This window comes from Lepisosteus oculatus, chromosome 16, assembly GCF_040954835.1.
Source record: "Lepisosteus oculatus isolate fLepOcu1 chromosome 16, fLepOcu1.hap2, whole genome shotgun sequence".
In the NCBI taxonomy this organism is placed as follows: domain Eukaryota; kingdom Metazoa; phylum Chordata; class Actinopteri; order Semionotiformes; family Lepisosteidae; genus Lepisosteus; species Lepisosteus oculatus.
The window spans coordinates 18,052,423-18,071,890 of NC_090711.1; the positions used below are offsets into that span (position 1 = coordinate 18,052,423).

General features: G+C 52.1%; 3 non-coding genes across 3 annotated transcripts; all 3 read left to right on the forward strand.

The window, feature by feature from the left end:
* Window positions 1-4,241: 4,241 nt before the first annotated feature.
* LOC138223388 (U2 spliceosomal RNA) lies at window positions 4,242-4,425 on the forward strand. The gene has a single exon (XR_011181833.1). It is a non-coding gene; the product is annotated as a U2 spliceosomal RNA (small nuclear RNA).
* Window positions 4,426-11,049: 6,624 nt separating this feature from the next.
* LOC138223402 (U2 spliceosomal RNA) lies at window positions 11,050-11,242 on the forward strand. The gene has a single exon (XR_011181843.1). It is a non-coding gene; the product is annotated as a U2 spliceosomal RNA (small nuclear RNA).
* Window positions 11,243-14,698: 3,456 nt separating this feature from the next.
* On the forward strand, window positions 14,699-14,891 carry LOC138223390 (U2 spliceosomal RNA). Its single transcript, XR_011181835.1, has one exon. It is a non-coding gene; the product is annotated as a U2 spliceosomal RNA (small nuclear RNA).
* The last annotated feature ends 4,577 nt before the right edge of the window (window positions 14,892-19,468 follow it).

Here is a 19,468-nt window from a genome sequence, read left to right on the forward strand (position 1 = left end):
GGCTGGAGTATCGACGAAAACAAAGAGGCGAGACGATGAGGATACTCACCCGGACAATGGCCCTGGTCCTCAGGAGGCTGGAACCAGTACACAGCTGCAAGGTACGGATTCGGAGCCCGAAGAGGCTATTCAGTTCCTCTTCGAAGAGCTGCAGAATATCAGGGCACCCGAAAAATCCAGGAGGGAGGAACCTATGGTTAGTGTTTGGGAGACACAGAGAAGAAAAAGGAAGAAGAAGAGGAAGGAGAGGAGTGGATCTGATGAAGATAACCCTGAAGTGGCCGAGAAAAAGGTCAAAGAAATCGGGCTCACCGTGGAGGATGAGGCAGGTCGAGTGGGAGACGACGCCTCGGACCTCGAAGATCGGTACCAGCAGGAGGAAGATCCAGGGTCGGGCGTAAACCAGGGTGAGGAGGAAGACCAAGGCTCTGAGGAAGAAATGGCGGTGAACACGTCAGACGAGATGGAAGGGGGCTCCGCGGAAGAACAAAGTCCGGCTGAAGGAGAAGAAGAGGAGACGAGTGACCCCCCCCAGCCTCGTGGGGATGAAGGGGGGACAGAGGTCTCCGCCGAATCTGTCGCATGTCCCCGGGACACGGTGCCTGGGGATGTGGCGATTGGTAGTAACATTAACTTGGGGCCAGGGAGGCCAGCAGTATCTGACACGGAGGAGTCGTTGCCCTGTAGTGGGGTAACTGCCTCAGGAGAAGATTCCACCCCGGGATTTTCCCCCATTTCTATGGGAGGGGTAAGCCCAGGCGGGGATCTCCAGAACATCTTGGAATTTTGAAAGAGGGTCCCTCTGAGTAAGAGAAGTAGCGTTCCCTCTTTCTCTGATGATGGAGTGTACTCTCTGTTCTATTAATGCGAGAGGACTGAAAGACAGAGTGAAGAGACTCAGTGTTTTTAAATTTTTGGCAGTGAGGACTTTTTCCTTCTGTTTCTTACAGGAGGTTCACTTAGGGTCAGAGAAGGATATTGCTCTCTTTAAAAGTGATTGGAGTGCTGGGGAGTCCTGGTGGAGTGTGGGGGGTGTTCATTCCTCAGGTGTGGGGATCCTCTGCGGGACATCCGGGTTTTTCCCCAGCGAGGTGGTGTCTGTGGTTCCTGGGAGGTTGTTGGTAGTGGATGGCGTGTGGGAGTGTGTGCGAGTGCGGGTGATCGGGGTCTATGGGCCAGCTGATAGACGCCTTCAGGCAGCCTTCCTGAAGGACCTAGAGCCCCTCCTTTATACTAATAGAGTTGTGTTGATGGGTGGGGATTTTAACATCGACATTGGTGATATGAGTGGGACAGGTGTGAGTGGTTTGCGGAGGATAGTGCAACTCTTTAAATTGCAGGACTGTCTCGCAGGATCCGGCCAAACACCAAAGGTCTACACCTGGAGCAATGGGCGGGACACTTTTCGCAGGTTGGACTATATCTTTACTACCCTAAAAGGAACAACGCAGTCAAAACAGGTAATTCCAGTCTGGTTTTCTGATCACCTCCTGCTGTCTGCTACTGTGATCCCTGAAGGCTTTAGGCCTAAAACTCAGTACTGGAAGCTGAATATCCAGGTCCTGTCCGAGGCGGAATACTTAGCCCGGATAGTGGACCTGCTGAGCAGCTTCCAGAGAAAAAGGTGGAGGTTCCCATCGGCGGTCCTCTGGTGGGAGGCCTGTAAGAAGGCAATCGCCAGGGCCTCTGTGAGCTATTGCCGGGACAGGAGGTCTGTGGGCAGGGAGGCTCTAGTTGGTTTGCAAAAAGAGCTGGAAGCCTTGTACGCGGCCTTTAATGGGGGCGGGTCCTTTAACGCTGCAAGAGCCGCGGAGATCAGACTCGAGTTAAAGGAGATCTGGTCTTCGCGAGCAAAAGATTTCTTGTTTAGGCTTAGGGGTGAAGTCATCGAGAAGGAGGAGAAGTGCTCGTCCCACCTCTTCAGTGCGGTCCGTGCACGCCAGGCAAGGACCTGCTTCGAGGCGCTACGCCGAGCTGATGGCTCGGTGACGAAGGATGGAATGGAGATGGAGGATTGCGCCTCGGAGTTCTATAGGTCCTTGTTTGAGGAAAGACCAGTGGACACGGACCGGTGGGAGAGGTGGTTGACGGGACTAGAGGGGAGAATACATAGCGCCCTAGGTTTAGATGGGGATCTAACGGCCACTGAACTAAAGGAGGCAATGGCCGGATTGCGTAGGGGAACTGCCCCCGGGGTCGACGGCCTGCCCATAGACTTTTATGTCGCCTTTTGGAACATTTTGCAACCAATGCTCATGGAGGTTTTTGGTGAGATACTACAGGTCGGGGAGATGGGGACATCAATGAGGGTGGGGGTGATGTCCCTAATCTTCAAAAAGGGCGATAAGACAGATCTGGAGAACTGGAGGCCGATTCAGTTGCTCTGTACAGATTATAAGATCCTGGCAAGAGTACTGAGTAGACGGCTGAGGAAGGTTATGCCAGATCTGGTCTGTAGAGATCAGACCTGTAGTGTGGAGGGCCGGAAAATAGAGTGGAATCTCCACCTTATCAGGGACACGGTAGCTTGGGTGGAAGAACGAGGACTAGAACTCATGCTGGTCAGCCTCGACCAGAGCAAGGCATTTGACAGGGTCCACCATGCCTTCCTCTGGGAGGTGCTGGCACGGCTGGGTGTGAGCCACGCTTTCATCAGGTGGGTTAAAATTCTGTACAATGGGGCAGTGTCGCGAGTCTGCATTAATGGGAGGTTGGGGGTAGGAGTGCCGGTCGGTCGAGGGGTGAGGCAGGGTTGCCCCCTGTCACCGCTCCTCTACGTCCTGTACTCCGAGCCCCTCCTCCATGCAATTCGTAAAGACCCCCTGATTGAGGGCGTGGTAGTCCCGGGCAGTGGAGGTGAGCAGGTTAAAATCGCGGCCTATGCTGACGATATCTCCCTGTTCCTCACTTCCGAAAGGAGTATGCACCAGGTACTTGAGCTGATGGAGGATCTCTCAGCTGGCACTGGGTCCTGTTTAAACAGGGCCAAGTGTGCCATCAAGTATTTTGGTAAATGGAAGGACAGGAGAGATGAGGTCGCGGGACTTCCCCTGGAGCTGGGCCCAATAAAGGTCTTGGGCATCCGTTTTCACTCGGGCGATCCCGCTAGATTGAATTGGGAAGAGAAGCTGCGGAAGGTAAAGCAGAGGTTGGGCATGTGGCAGGACAGGGCACTTTCTCACTCCGGGAAGGTCCTAGTAATCAAGGTGGACATCCTGCCTCTGCTCTTGCATTTGGCCAGGGTGTTCCCTTTGCCCGCCTGCTTGAGGAGAGACCTGGTACGAGCTATCTTCCGGTTCATCTGGGGTGCGGGGTATGAGTACATCGCTCGGGCGCACATGTACAGACCAGTAGAGGAAGGGGGAAGAGCCGTTACAGATTTGCCGGCCAAACTGGACACCATTTTTGTGTCTGGCCTGTGTAAGATTCTGGCTGAAGACCCTGACCACCTATGCGTCGGCTTTGTCAAGCTGTGGCTTGCTGCTACGATGAGGCACCTAGTGGTCTGGTCGAATAGGACACCTAAGGCCGAAAGGCTGCCCCGGCATTATGGGTTTGCAGTGAAATGGTTAAGAAAGCATCCAGTAGCTAAGGAGGGGCGGGCGTCCTTAGACCACAGGGCCTTATATCGGGCAGTAGTGGCAAAAACGGCTCCGGCCGTGGTAGGGGTCTCGGAGGAGGGCTGGCGGCAAATACAGCCTGCTGGTCTTGACAACAGGCTTAAAGACCTCAATTGGCTGACCGTCTGGAATCGGTTGCCTGTTCGGGAGGTACTGCATAGGCACAGCCTGTCGAGACAGAACCGGTGTCCCCGCCCAAACTGCTCTGAGGTCGAGACAGTCGTACATGTGTTCTGGGAGTGCACTTTCACGCAAGCGGTGTGGAGTCAGTGTGAATGGTTGTTGGCACGAGTGTCTGAGGATTTCATTTTAACCAGGCGAGCAGTAGTGAGGGGAATCCCGAGACCGCGGAAGTGGAATCGTGGGTTCCTCTTATGGTTAGTGATTAGCTTGGTAAAATGGTATGTGTGGGTTTCACGGAGAGAATGGGTGGAACATGGGAGAGGTGATTCGTGTGAAAGTTTGGTATGGAAGGTCCGGAGTGATATCACGAGGCGGGTAAAATGGGACATCGCACGGTGGGGTTTTGAGGCGGCAAAAGACCGTTGGAAGGGGTTAATTTCTTTAAGATAACTCTGGGAGGGTATGGTTACATAAGGGGAAGTAAATATGTGTAAATTTTTTGTATTTTGTATTTTTCTAATAAAAAAAATCTGTTCTTATCAGTTTAATATCTGATACGTCCCCCATCGGGGGACCACATATTAAACGGATTTTTGGAACAGGGAGCTGGATCAGGAGCTTGCTCCGTCCTCTCCACGCATCGGCCCGGTATTGCAGCGCCTCCGGGAGCGGTGCACCACCTTCTCTCAGCGGTGAAAAGACAGACGTAGCAAGCAAGCAAGCAAGCAAGCAAGCAAGCAAGCAAGCAAGCAAGCAAGCAAGCAAGCGAGGTGGACTGGAGCTCCTTCTTCTCGGGTCTCGTCTCTCGTCCATCTGTGTGTCTCTCTCTCCCCCTCCCCCTCCCCGTCTCCGTTCCCGTGCTCCCTCTGTGCACTTTCCCGCGTCTCGACTCTCTGGGCAAGCAGGCCGGCCCCCTTTTCGGCTCCCGTGCGTTTTCCCTCCAAAAAACTTAGTTTTTTCAGCCTTTTCCCAGGGAGGCAGGCGTGGCTTTTGTGTGTGTGTGTGTGTGTCCCCGTCCTCGCAGGCGGGCCCCTTTCGACAGCCGGGCGGTTTCCCTCCAAAAAACTTAGTATATACACCTTTTCTTCCTTTTTTTCCGGCAGGCGGGCAGGCGCGCGCGTCTGTGTGTGTGTGTGTCCCCGTCCCTCCCGAGAGAGCGCTGCCCCTTGCCTCTGCCCGCAGGTGCCGACGGTCCGCTTTCGCTTGCAGCTCGCTCGGCACAGCTGCTGCTGGTGGGAGGGGCCTAAGCTAAGGAGGCCGGCCGGCTGGCGCCCCCCTGCGGCTGCGGTCGTTGTCGGGCCGTTGACAGGAGATCCAAGAGCAGGGCCCCCGCCCGGGACTGGCGGGCAGGCAGGCGAGCAAGCAGGCAGGCAAGAGAGGGGGAGAGCGGAGTCCGGGCGGCCGGCAGCCGCGTGCGGACCGGGCTCCCGAGGCGTCGGCCTGCGCCGCTGCGCGCCAGCCGGACGCCCGCGCGCCCGCCCAAGGCCGGCGTCGGGCATCGCTTCTCGGCCTTTTGGCGAAGATCCTGAGTGCGTGGCCTGACCGCGGCTTGGGCTCTGAGTCAAAGGCGGGAAGGGGTGGACGGCGCGGCTTTTTCCAGGCGACGGCGATTTTTTCTTTGTGGCGGATAGGATTCCGGCCACTCTACACAAGATGGAGAGGACTTCAAGCAAGAATGCAAGACCAAGGCATACTGTGCGTTTTGTGCTGCGAGTGGAGGCTTCTGACAAGGATTTTGCCAAGAGGGATGCTTTCGAGGATGAAGTCCTTTTCAAGCATTTGTCCTTACAGCCTGAAGAGATCTATTGCCTCCAGGACTTTCCAGGTAAAAAGATTTTTGATTTGTCACTTTACTCTGCTGAACAGTGCACGAAAGTTTGGTCTGTTTTGACTGCTCGCAGACTGGAGGAACCTTTTGTTCATTTTTTCCTTGAACCTTTGTTTGCACGGGAGGCGAGACCCATATGGGTCCATATGAACAACCCTTTTACCCCAGACGCAGACATTGTTAATTTTCTTAAAAGATTTGTTGACGTTCAGGGCACGGGTATCAAGGAGATGGATAGGAAGAGAGTCTGGAACGGGAAAAGGAAATTTCTGGTGCGTTTCAGAGCGGACCCTAGTGCTGAAGATGGGCTCTTGCACCCTCCTGCTAACTTCTCAATTGGAACTTATACAGGTTATCTGTACTACCCTGATCAACCCTTGGCGTGTAGACGATGCAGGCAGAAGGGCCATTATGCTGCTGACTGTGATGTGGAGGTCTGTCGAAGGTGTGATACTGTGGGGCACAGCACCTTCATGTGCAGGGCTGAGCCGAAATGTAATTTGTGCGGGGTCTCTGGGCACATTTACAGGGCGTGCCCAAAGAAAGGTATGAGTTTCGCAGCCGTGGCGGGTGGCACATCGGCAGCAAGTGTTACCTCAGTTCACCAGGCAGAAGATGCAGCAGAGGGCCCGGCACCGGCGTCGCTGGTCCCTGACGCTGGCGAGGAGGTGATGGAACCTGAGGGTGTGGATCAAGGGCAGGAGGTAACGGACCACAGGCAGACGGCAACAGCACTTACCTCAGCAGAGGATCGCAGCGGCGAAGAAGAGACGGAGGCTCCGGTGAGTGCTGAGGAGGTCCTGGGGAGCGCAGAGGAGGAAGGTGGGGTCTCGCTCGCCGCGCTAGAGCATATAAGAGCGTTGGCTGAGGAATCAAGCCTGCCCTCTGCGGAGGAAGTAGGGTCAGACTGGGGGGACAGAGTGGATGAAGAGGAGGCCATGGACACCGTCCAGGCCAGGAAAGTTGTGAAAAGAAAGGCGGAAAATGATGTGCCGCCCTTGGTGAAGAAATCGGGTGTAGATCCCATGGAATACCTTGAGTCGATGGCCACAGATTCGTTGGCCCAGGCCGAATCTACTCCACTAGGGTCGGAGGGCGAGGTAAGTGGTGTGGGTGACCCCCCCCTTACGGCAGAGTCGGGTATGTCCTCAGGCTTTGTCATTCCAGAAACGGAGATGACCCCGACCTCGGCAGAAGCCTCAGAAGAACACATGCAGCCACGCGTCGCCCTGCAGAGAGAAGAACGAGATGTCTTTATATTCGCTGAGGTACCTATGAGGTTCAAGAAGTTCTGTAAATGGGACGAAAAGGCCAGCAAAATAGTCTGGCCTAGGACCTTCAATGAGCAAGGGCTATCTCCGGCAGGGATTGTCGTGCGTTGTGAGCACTCTGGTGAGGAGATTTCAACCCTCGAAGTAAAGGGCCGCAACCAGATAGATGCGACCAATAAGAAGATGTTGTTGGGTGACTTTGTAAAGAAATGGATAAGGGACAAGGGAGAACTGAAGGAGATGTACGAGGTGGGGGTGGAAAGGCGCCCTGACAAAGTGCTGAAGATTCTGGAGGTCCCGCTGCAGTTTTTGGAGGCCTGTGCCTGGAAGAACGGAAACGTGCAGTACCCGCCCCGGCCGTCAAACTTCCGACGTGTGCTGAGGTTGCATGAAGGAGTGTCAGTTGGCTGTACGCGATCAGGAGGTAAAATAGATAAACTATATTTGCAGGGACAAAGGGAGGCGTCAGTGCGTCAAGCCTACATGGAGCTGATGAGCCTTTTTACTGCCCCCTAATGTTGAAAATATTAACTTTAAATATTCGGGGTTTAAGGAACTTAGTAAAGAGGACGGCCTTTTTTTCTTACCTGAAAACCATGGTTTTTGATATTTGTTTGGTGCAGGAAGTCCATCTAAAAGATGAAAGAGACGTCATACAGTTCACTCGTGAGTGGGACAGAGGAGATTCTAGATGGAATATCGGAGGTGTCCACTCCTCGGGAGTTGGAGTTTTATTTGGCAATCGCAATTTTATAGTGGAGAAATGTGTGAATGTAGTGCCTGGGAGAGCCTTATATTTGGATATTTGTTCGGGTGAGAATTGCTTTCGGTGTGTGTGTGTGTATGCCCCGGCAATGATGGCTTTACGGGCAGATTTCTTTAAGGAACTTTATCCTGTTTGCCTTACCAACAAATGGATCATCATGGGAGGAGACTTTAACGTGGACCTCCAAGATAAGAGGGATCCAGGGGCAAAGCAGCTCAATCTTCTTCTAGCACAGTTTGGACTTTACGACTGCGCCTACCGGATCCGAAAGGAGAAAGCAGAGGCCACGTGGAGGAACGCTCAAGGTACTGTGAAGCGCCTTGATTATGTATTCGCCTCACTGGACGTACCTGTGGAGAAGGTGGTGGTGCTGCCGGTAGGTTTTTCTGACCATGCCCTAGTAGAGGCCCATTTTCCACATTTAAGGAACCAGTTTGGGCGTGGGGTGTGGAAGTTAAATACGGAGAACCTAAGAGAAGACGAATATGTCAAGGTAATGAGGTACAAATTGCAAACATGGTGGAAGGAGAGGAATCTGGGGACTCCCCTGATTGATTGGTGGGAACACTTAAAAAAGAAAATTAGAAAGGAGACCAGAATTTATGGCAGAGCAAGGCTCAAGCGTGAGCGGCAGAAGGGCAGGGCGCTGCAGGAAAGATTAAACACCTTGTTTTCCCAGTGTAATAAGGATATGTCAGTGTGCCCTGAAGATATTGCAGCAGCTAAAGCTGAACTGCGCACTTATCACGAGCAAAAGGCAAGGAGTTACCTGTTCAGAGCCCACGTGCAGTTCATACAATCTCACGAAACATGTTCCAGTTTTTTCTTCCGGCAAATTCGTCAGAGACAGAAGCGCAGTGTGATGACTGGCATTCAGACTTCGGAGGGGAAAATAGTTACTAGTAGTGAGGAGATGCTGGAAGTGGTGAGGCACTTTTACCAATGTCTTTTTTCCCTAAAGACGGTGGACGAGGCCATGGGTGCAAAGCTGCTGAGCGGTATTACAGCGCAGGTTCCTGTCAAAGCCCAAGAACAGTTGGAGGCTCCTATAAGCTTGCAGGAACTTGGCGACGCTCTGCTCGGCATGAAGGCTGGTAAGGTACCAGGTAAAGACGGACTACCAGCCGAATTTTATCGGACGTTCTGGGATATCTTAGGGCCAATCTTACTTCAGGTGACGGAGGAAATCTTTCGTAGGAAGGCTATGTGTGAGTCTATGAGGGAGGGAATCCTCACACTGTTGTATAAAAAAGGACCTGCAAAGGACCTTAAGAACTGGAGGCCGCTGCAGATGTTGTGCGTGGACTATAAGCTGATCGCTAAAGTGCTGGTAAACCGCTTGAAGGGGGTCCTAGCTCATGTGATCGGTTGGGACCAAACCTGCGGGGTTCGAGGTCGGCGTGCCAGCTGGACCCTCCAACTAGTACGGGATGTGATAGCGTGGTCCGAGAACAGGAACGTCCCGTTGCTGATCGCCAGCTTGGACCTAGAAAAAGCTTTTGACAATGTCTCACACACCTTTGTCTGGCAAGTGATGGAGAAGATGGGATTCGGCCCTGTCATGCTGGGCTGGTTAAAAATACTGTACTCACAGGTTGGCAGTAGAGTTCTGGTGAACGGGCACCTGGGAGGACTGGTTCTCCAAGAGTCTGGTGTGCGTCAGGGCTGCCCCCTGTCCCCATTACTTTTTGCACTATATATGGAACCTTATGCGCGGGCAGTCCAGAAGGAGCCATCCATTGACGGGATCCTCGTACCTGGGAGTGGAGGAAAAAGAGTTAAGGTGGCATTATATGCTGACGATGTTACCTTATTTCTCAGCTCTTACCTTAGCCTACAGGCGGCCTTGGACGTCTTCGAGAACTTCTCCCTCGCGTCAGGTGCAAAGCTAAACAGGGGGAAAAGTCAGATCAAGTTCTTCGGGCCTTGGAAAGAACAGCTGGGACCAGCGCATGGATTGGACATCTGTCAAGGGCCCCTTAAGATTCTAGGGGTGTTATTCACGGCACAGGATGCTGCTTGGTGCAATTGGTCCCAGAGGCTGGAGAAGGCTAGGCTGCAGCTGACGCACTGGAAGAACAAGCAGCTGTCCTTTGTAGGTAAAGTCCTGATCCTGAAAGTGGTGTTTCTGCCTGTGCTGGTTTATCTAGCATCGGTGTATCCCATGCCTGCGCGCTTCAACAGATATCTGGTAAGGGAGGTTTTTATGTTCATGTGGGGGGGAAAATATGAGTATGTGCGCAGAGTCGATATGTATCGCCCAGTGGAAGAAGGCGGACGGGGAGTTCCCAACTTCCCTGTAAAGCTAAACTGTATATATGTGTCTGGCCTGTGTATAGCTCTGCATTCCCCAGTCTCACATCCCTTTCAGTATTTTGTCAGGTTCTGGCTATCTAGCCACGTGCGCGCCCTGGCTCAGTGGTCCAACAGTTTGCCTCATGGGAACGATCTGCCATGGCACTATCGGCATGCGACACACTGGCTGAAACAGCACCCTGAGCTTAAAGATCACCAGGTCCTGCTTAACCACAGACGGCTCTATTCTGCAGTAACTCAAGCTGAAGAGGCCAGCCTCGTAGGTGGCGTCCCCAACGTGGTCTGGCGGCGAGTCCAGCCCAGAGGGCTACAGCACCATCTAATGGATTTGAACTGGCTATCCGCTTGGGGTCGTTTGGCAGTTCGTGAGGTTTTGTTCAAACATAAGCTGACAAAGCAGCAGGAGTGTCCTAGAGCCGGGTGTCATGCGGTGGAGTCGATCAGCCACGTGTTTTGGGACTGTAATTTTGCTCAGCGGACCTGGAACAAATGTGAAACTTTGTTTAGTAGCCTGTCCTCCACTTTCTGTGTACTTCCTGCAGTTGTGTTATATGGGTTGAAGGTGGGAGGTGGGGCAAACGCTAAGAGCTTTGTGTTATGGTTGCTAGTTAGTTTAATTAAGTTTGAGTTATGGAATTCCAGGAATTTGTTAGTCAAGAGGGGAATTGTTTGTACAGTAGATGGGTTATATAGAAGGCTTTTATGGAATTTGAGAGGGTTGGTAGAAGGGGACATAAAAAGATGGGGTTTTCATGCCGCAAAGGAGAAATGGAAATCCATAGTGGATATCTGGGATTGGAAATAGTCTAGGTCCTTTAATGTTCCTGTAATTTGTAAATAAGACTGTTGGGTGAATTTGGGGGTGGTAGGTAATTTGCATAAGGGGCGGGATTATGTAAATAGGGTTGGGGTTGGAAAGCATGTACTGTGTTTTTCAAGTAAGTTGTTTATTTTATGTACGCATATCTGCTTCATGTTAATTGTGGGTTTGTTTTTGAGCAAGGGAATTGTATTGGGGTGGGTTGTGTCTATATAAGGGATGAGATTATGATACCTTTGATTTAGCTGTGTAATTGTTTTTGTTTTTGATTGTGTTTTTGGACTTATGTATTTGTAGTTTTGGTGTTTCATTTTGTATTTTGTATAATAAAAAAAAAAAAAAAAATCTGTTCTTATCAGTTTAATATCTGATACGTCCCCCATCGGGGGACCACATATTAAACGGATTTTTGGAACAGGGAGCTGGATCAGGAGCTTGCTCCGTCCTCTCCACGCATCGGCCCGGTATTGCAGCGCCTCCGGGAGCGGTGCACCACCTTCTCTCAGCGGTGAAAAGACAGACGTAGCTAGCGAGCGAAGTGGACTGGAGCTCCTTCTTCTCGGGTCTCGTCCCTCGTCCCTCGTCCATCTGTGTGTCTCTGTGTCCGTCTCTCTCTCGCCCTCTCGGTTCCCGTGCTCCCTCTGTGCGCTTTCCCGCGTCTCGACTCTCTGGGCAAGCAGGCCGGCCCCCTTTTCGGCTCCCGTGCGTTTTCCCTCCAAAAAACTTAGGTTTTTCAGCCTTTTCCCAGGGAGGCAGGCGTGGCTTGCTTGCTTGCTTGCTTGCTTGCTTGCTTGCTTGCTTGCTTGCTTGCTTGCTTGCTTGTGTCCGTCCCCGTCCCCGCAGGCGGGCCCCTTTCGACAGCTGGGCGTTTTCCCTCCAAAAAACTTAGTATATCCACCTTTTCTTTCTTTTTTTCAGGCAGGCAGGCAGGCGCGCGTCCCCGTCCCCGTCCCTCCCTCCGGAGAGAGAGCTGCCCCTTGCCTCTGCCCGCAGGTGCTGGCGCTCGGCTTTCGCTTGCAGCCGGTTGGGCACAGCTGCTGCCGGTGGGAGGGGCCTAAGCTAAGGAGGCCGGGCGGCTGGCGCCCCCTGCGGCTGCGGTCGTTGTCGGGCCGTTGACAGAAGATCAAAGAGCAGGGCCCCCGCCCGGGACTGGCAGGAAGGCAGCCAGGCAGGCAAGAGAGAGGGGGAGCAGAGTCCCGCTTTGAGGCCTCTGGCTGCAGGGAGGCCGGCAGCTGCGCGGGTCCCGGGCTCCAGAGGAGTCGGCCTGCGCCACTGTGCGCCAGCGGAACGCCCGCGCGTCGCTCCGCGCCTTTGTGGGCATCGCTTCTCGGCCTTTTGGCTAAGATCAAGGTTCAAGTGGCTTGACCGCAGTTCCGAGGTCTTAGTCAGAGGGTCGGGAAGGCGGCGGAGGAGGCGACGGTGGAGGCAGCTGTTGGAGGCAGAGTCAACCAGAGGGGAGAGGACGGAGCGATGGAGGCGATTGGCGGAGTTGCGGCTTCGGCAGGCGGAGAGTGGTTGGGCAGAGAGGGACGGATGCGGAATTCCGTTCGTTTCGTATGGAAGGAGAGACCGGGAACCGAAAGGATGAAGAGAGAGGAGTTTTCGGACATTGTGCTGATCCAAGCTTTGGGCGTGGAGGTACCGGATGTTTTTTGTTATCAAGATTTTCCTGGGAAAGGTATTTTTGATGTTTCTTTTATTTCGGAGAAAGTTTGTATGGAGAAATGGAATGTTCTTCAAGCTCAGAAGGAGAACTTGCCCTTTGTTAATTTTGTTATAGAGCCATTGTTTGCCAGAGAACTAAGGCCTTTGACTGTGCATATGCATAATCCGTATGTGCCAGAGTCTGAACTGGTATGTTTTTTGAGAAGATTTGTGGACATTCAAGGGAATGGTGTAAAGGTTATGGACTCTAAGAATTTCTGGACGGGGAAAAGGAGGTACATGGTGCGCTTAAGGACTATTGCATCTGAGAAAGGTGGGTATGTTCACCCACCAGCTTTCTTTATGATCGGTTCGAATGGAGGTCACCTGAATTACCCTGGGCAGCCATTTGTATGTCGGAACTGTGCAATGGAGGGTCACGTGGCAGCTGAATGCACTGTTATATGTTGCAGAAGGTGTGGGGAAATAGGGCACAGGGCAGAGAAGTGTGCCAAGCCCTTATCTTGTAATTTGTGTGGTGAAGCCAGTCATGTGTATAAGAACTGTTTCCAAAGGTCAAGGAGCTATGCAGGTGCAGCCCGGGCTCGGTCGACTGCTGGAGAGTCTTTTGCAAGGAGGACGGGAGCGGCTCCAGGAGAACAGGGGTCTGCAGAGAAGGAGTCTATGGTGGCGGCCGGAGGTGTGGCGGAGAAGGATGGAGGTTCGGTGTCCCCTAAGCAGGGAGAGGGTCTGGAGGAGGTCGCCGAGATGGTGGAGGAGTTGGTCGAGGAATCAGGAAGGGTGTCGTGGGCGGAGAGTGTGCCTGACATTGAAATGGATGGTGATGAGGGGCCTTCGGGGAGCCGGGGGATGTCTGTTTCAGGAATTCCTAGTCGGAAGAGGGTGGCGGATCGGGATCCTGAGGAGGTGAAGGGTGACGACGACTCAAGTGGAATAGGCCAAGTGGCGGAGAGTGGAGTCTCTCGCAAGAAGAAAGTGGCGGCTGGTGATCCTGAGGAGGTGGAGGACGACGATCCAAGTGGGGCTGGTCAAGTGTCGGAGGGGGGTGAGGGTAGGGATTGGTTAGTGGCTCAGAGCGGGAAGAGTAAAGGGAAGGGTGTTGTTAGGCAAAAGGAGGAAGTGGGTGGGCAGGCAGTGGAGAGTGCAAACCCCTTCGCTGTTCTAGCTGTTGATATTGATTCTGAGAAGGTGGAGGGCGATGTATTAAAGGGGGAGGTGCTGACGGGGGGGGGAGAGATGGATTTTTGGGATGGAGACATTGAGTGGAAGCAGTGGAGGGAGGAGAGGAAGAGTCGTATTCATTTTAAATGGCCTTTGGGGAAAAATAGAAAAGCGGTGGATAGGAATATGTTTGAAGATCTTTCGGTGGCTTTGGATAGGAAACGGGTGATGGTTGTGTCACGGTATATAGAAAAGGAGTTTCCGCAGCTTCTTTTTGAATACTCGGTTCTGGAAAAAAGAATGGTTAGAGGGCTACGTGTGTCGGGGAAAGGTAAAGTGATGTGTAATGAAGCTGCTGTTTCATTTATCAAAATGTTGTGTAATGTTTCAGATGATGAATGTGTTTAATTCTGATGGGATACAGATTGTATTTAATGGAGGTAAGGAAATGAATGTATTGTAAGTTTGGGGATGAGGGTTTGGTTTAATTTGCATAAGGGGCGGGAGTATGGAGATTAGTGGGGTTTGAGATTGTGTAATAGATTTAAGCAGATTTGTGTTTTGTAGAGATTTTGCTGTGTAATAATTTGTTGAAAATTGAATGGGAAGTGTTGTTAGTATTCAGAAGTTTTTTTTTTGTTAATCGAAAAAAAGGGAAAGAATGGGTTTTGTATTAGTATAACAAGAAATTGTTTGTTTCTTATATGAATTTTGGATTGTTTGATTTTTGTATGTGTTTGACTTGTTTGAAACGTGGGTTTATGTAATGGGAGGTTTGGGAGGGGACTAGTTTGTGACGGGTGGTGCTGGGAGTTAATTAAAGGATTGTGGAAATGAATGAATTGTAAATTTGGGGAAGGGGTTTTTGGTTTAATTTACATAATGGGTGGGATTATGGTAATAATTGGGGTTCTGAGCTATGTTATGGGGATGTACAGATTTTGTTGTGTATTGATTTTACTGTGTAATTATTTGTTGAGAATTGAGTGGGAAGGGTTGTTAGTATTTAGAAGTTTTTGTTAGTCAACTATTGAATGGAATTTTGTGAATTATGGGTTGAGATGACTTTGGTTGTTATTGTGACTATTGTGTATTTGGGATTGTGTTTTGTTCTTTGGAGTTTTTGGAATTTCTTTTGTAATTTTGCAATAAAAAAAAAAAAAAAAAATCTGTTCTTATCAGTTTAATATCTGATACGTCCCCCATCGGGGGACCACATATTAAACGGATTTTTGGAACAGGGAGCTGGATCAGGAGCTTGCTCCGTCCTCTCCACGCATCGGCCCGGTATTGCAGCGCCTCCGGGAGCGGTGCACCACCTTCTCTCAGCGGTGAAAAGACAGACGTAGCTAGCGAGCGAAGTGGACTGGAGCTCCTTCTTCTCGGGTCTCGTCCCTCGTCCCTCGTCCATCTGTGTGTCTCTGTGTCCGTCTCTCTCTCGCCCTCTCGGTTCCCGTGCTCCCTCTGTGCGCTTTCCCGCGTCTCGACTCTCTGGGCAAGCAGGCCGGCCCCCTTTTCGGCTCCCGTGCGTTTTCCCTCCAAAAAACTTAGGTTTTTCAGCCTTTTCCCAGGGAGGCAGGCGTGGCTTGCTTGCTTGCTTGCTTGCTTGCTTGCTTGCTTGCTTGCTTGCTTGCTTGCTTGCTTGTGTCCGTCCCCGTCCCCGCAGGCGGGCCCCTTTCGACAGCTGGGCGTTTTCCCTCCAAAAAACTTAGTATATCCACCTTTTCTTTCTTTTTTTCAGGCAGGCAGGCAGGCGCGCGTCCCCGTCCCCGTCCCTCCCTCCGGAGAGAGAGCTGCCCCTTGCCTCTGCCCGCAGGTGCTGGCGCTCGGCTTTCGCTTGCAGCCGGTTGGGCACAGCTGCTGCCGGTGGGAGGGGCCTAAGCTAAGGAGGCCGGGCGGCTGGCGCCCCCTGCGGCTGCGGTCGTTGTCGGGCCGTTGACAGAAGATCAAAGAGCAGGGCCCCCGCCCGGGACTGGCAGGAAGGCAGCCAGGCAGGCAAGAGAGAGGGGGAGCAGAGTCCCGCTTTGAGGCCTCTGGCTGCAGGGAGGCCGGCAGCTGCGCGGGTCCCGGGCTCCAGAGGAGTCGGCCTGCGCCACTGTGCGCCAGCGGAACGCCCGCGCGTCGCTCCGCGCCTTTGTGGGCATCGCTTCTCGGCCTTTTGGCGAAGATCCTGAGTGCGTGGCCTGACCGCGGCTTGGGCTCTGAGTCAAAGGCGGGAAGGGGTGGACGGCGCGGCTTTTTCCAGGCGACGGCGATTTTTTCTTTGTGGCGGATAGGATTCCGGCCACTCTACACAAGATGGAGAGGACTTCAAGCAAGAATGCAAGACCAAGGCATACTGTGCGTTTTGTGCTGCGAGTGGAGGCTTCTGACAAGGATTTTGCCAAGAGGGATGCTTTCGAGGATGAAGTCCTTTTCAAGCATTTGTCCTTACAGCCTGAAGAGATCTATTGCCTCCAGGACTTTCCAGGTAAAAAGATTTTTGATTTGTCACTTTACTCTGCTGAACAGTGCACGAAAGTTTGGTCTGTTTTGACTGCTCGCAGACTGGAGGAACCTTTTGTTCATTTTTTCCTTGAACCTTTGTTTGCACGGGAGGCGAGACCCATATGGGTCCATATGAACAACCCTTTTACCCCAGACGCAGACATTGTTAATTTTCTTAAAAGATTTGTTGACGTTCAGGGCACGGGTATCAAGGAGATGGATAGGAAGAGAGTCTGGAACGGGAAAAGGAAATTTCTGGTGCGTTTCAGAGCGGACCCTAGTGCTGAAGATGGGCTCTTGCACCCTCCTGCTAACTTCTCAATTGGAACTTATACAGGTTATCTGTACTACCCTGATCAACCCTTGGCGTGTAGACGATGCAGGCAGAAGGGCCATTATGCTGCTGACTGTGATGTGGAGGTCTGTCGAAGGTGTGATACTGTGGGGCACAGCACCTTCATGTGCAGGGCTGAGCCGAAATGTAATTTGTGCGGGGTCTCTGGGCACATTTACAGGGCGTGCCCAAAGAAAGGTATGAGTTTCGCAGCCGTGGCGGGTGGCACATCGGCAGCAAGTGTTACCTCAGTTCACCAGGCAGAAGATGCAGCAGAGGGCCCGGCACCGGCGTCGCTGGTCCCTGACGCTGGCGAGGAGGTGATGGAACCTGAGGGTGTGGATCAAGGGCAGGAGGTAACGGACCACAGGCAGACGGCAACAGCACTTACCTCAGCAGAAGATCGCAGCGGCGAAGAAGAGACGGAGGCTCCGGTGAGTGCTGAGGAGGTCCTGGGGAGCGCAGAGGAGGAAGGTGGGGTCTCGCTCGCCGCGCTAGAGCATATAAGAGCGTTGGCTGAGGAATCAAGCCTGCCCTCTGCGGAGGAAGTAGGGTCAGACTGGGGGGACAGAGTGGATGAAGAGGAGGCCATGGACACCGTCCAGGCCAGGAAAGTTGTGAAAAGAAAGGCGGAAAATGATGTGCCGCCCTTGGTGAAGAAATCGGGTGTAGATCCCATGGAATACCTTGAGTCGATGGCCACAGATTCGTTGGCCCAGGCCGAATCTACTCCACTAGGGTCGGAGGGCGAGGTAAGTGGTGTGGGTGACCCCCCCCTTACGGCAGAGTCGGGTATGTCCTCAGGCTTTGTCATTCCAGAAACGGAGATGACCCCGACCTCGGCAGAAGCCTCAGAAGAACACATGCAGCCACGCGTCGCCCTGCAGAGAGAAGAACGAGATGTCTTTATATTCGCTGAGGTACCTATGAGGTTCAAGAAGTTCTGTAAATGGGACGAAAAGGCCAGCAAAATAGTCTGGCCTAGGACCTTCAATGAGCAAGGGCTATCTCCGGCAGGGATTGTCGTGCGTTGTGAGCACTCTGGTGAGGAGATTTCAACCCTCGAAGTAAAGGGCCGCAACCAGATAGATGCGACCAATAAGAAGATGTTGTTGGGTGACTTTGTAAAGAAATGGATAAGGGACAAGGGAGAACTGAAGGAGATGTACGAGGTGGGGGTGGAAAGGCGCCCTGACAAAGTGCTGAAGATTCTGGAGGTCCCGCTGCAGTTTTTGGAGGCCTGTGCCTGGAAGAACGGAAACGTGCAGTACCCGCCCCGGCCGTCAAACTTCCGACGTGTGCTGAGGTTGCATGAAGGAGTGTCAGTTGGCTGTACGCGATCAGGAGGTAAAATAGATAAACTATATTTGCAGGGACAAAGGGAGGCGTCAGTGCGTCAAGCCTACATGGAGCTGATGAGCCTTTTTACTGCCCCCTAATGTTGAAAATATTAACTTTAAATATTCGGGGTTTAAGGAACTTAGTAAAGAGGACGGCCTTTTTTTCTTACCTGAAAACCATGGTTTTTGATATTTGTTTGGTGCAGGAAGTCCATCTAAAAGATGAAAGAGACGTCATACAGTTCACTCGTGAGTGGGACAGAGGAGATTCTAGATGGAATATCGGAGGTGTCCACTCCTCGGGAGTTGGAGTTTTATTTGGCAATCGCAATTTTATAGTGGAGAAATGTGTGAATGTAGTGCCTGGGAGAGCCTTATATTTGGATATTTGTTCGGGTGAGAATTGCTTTCGGTGTGTGTGTGTGTATGCCCCGGCAATGATGGCTTTACGGGCAGATTTCTTTAAGGAACTTTATCCTGTTTGCCTTACCAACAAATGGATCATCATGGGAGGAGACTTTAACGTGGACCTCCAAGATAAGAGGGATCCAGGGGCAAAGCAGCTCAATCTTCTTCTAGCACAGTTTGGACTTTACGACTGCGCCTACCGGATCCGAAAGGAGAAAGCAGAGGCCACGTGGAGGAACGCTCAAGGTACTGTGAAGCGCCTTGATTATGTATTCGCCTCACTGGACGTACCTGTGGAGAAGGTGGTGGTGCTGCCGGTAGGTTTTTCTGACCATGCCCTAGTAGAGGCCCATTTTCCACATTTAAGGAACCAGTTTGGGCGTGGGGTGTGGAAGTTAAATACGGAGAACCTAAGAGAAGACGAATATGTCAAGGTAATGAGGTACAAATTGCAAACATGGTGGAAGGAGAGGAATCTGGGGACTCCCCTGATTGATTGGTGGGAACACTTAAAAAAGAAAATTAGAAAGGAGACCAGAATTTATGGCAGAGCAAGGCTCAAGCGTGAGCGGCAGAAGGGCAGGGCGCTGCAGGAAAGATTAAACACCTTGTTTTCCCAGTGTAATAAGGATATGTCAGTGTGCCCTGAAGATATTGCAGCAGCTAAAGCTGAACTGCGCACTTATCACGAGCAAAAGGCAAGGAGTTACCTGTTCAGAGCCCACGTGCAGTTCATACAATCTCACGAAACATGTTCCAGTTTTTTCTTCCGGCAAATTCGTCAGAGACAGAAGCGCAGTGTGATGACTGGCATTCAGACTTCGGAGGGGAAAATAGTTACTAGTAGTGAGGAGATGCTGGAAGTGGTGAGGCACTTTTACCAATGTCTTTTTTCCCTAAAGACGGTGGACGAGGCCATGGGTGCAAAGCTGCTGAGCGGTATTACAGCGCAGGTTCCTGTCAAAGCCCAAGAACAGTTGGAGGCTCCTATAAGCTTGCAGGAACTTGGCGACGCTCTGCTCGGCATGAAGGCTGGTAAGGTACCAGGTAAAGACGGACTACCAGCCGAATTTTATCGGACGTTCTGGGATATCTTAGGGCCAATCTTACTTCAGGTGACGGAGGAAATCTTTCGTAGGAAGGCTATGTGTGAGTCTATGAGGGAGGGAATCCTCACACTGTTGTATAAAAAAGGACCTGCAAAGGACCTTAAGAACTGGAGGCCGCTGCAGATGTTGTGCGTGGACTATAAGCTGATCGCTAAAGTGCTGGTAAACCGCTTGAAGGGGGTCCTAGCTCATGTGATCGGTTGGGACCAAACCTGCGGGG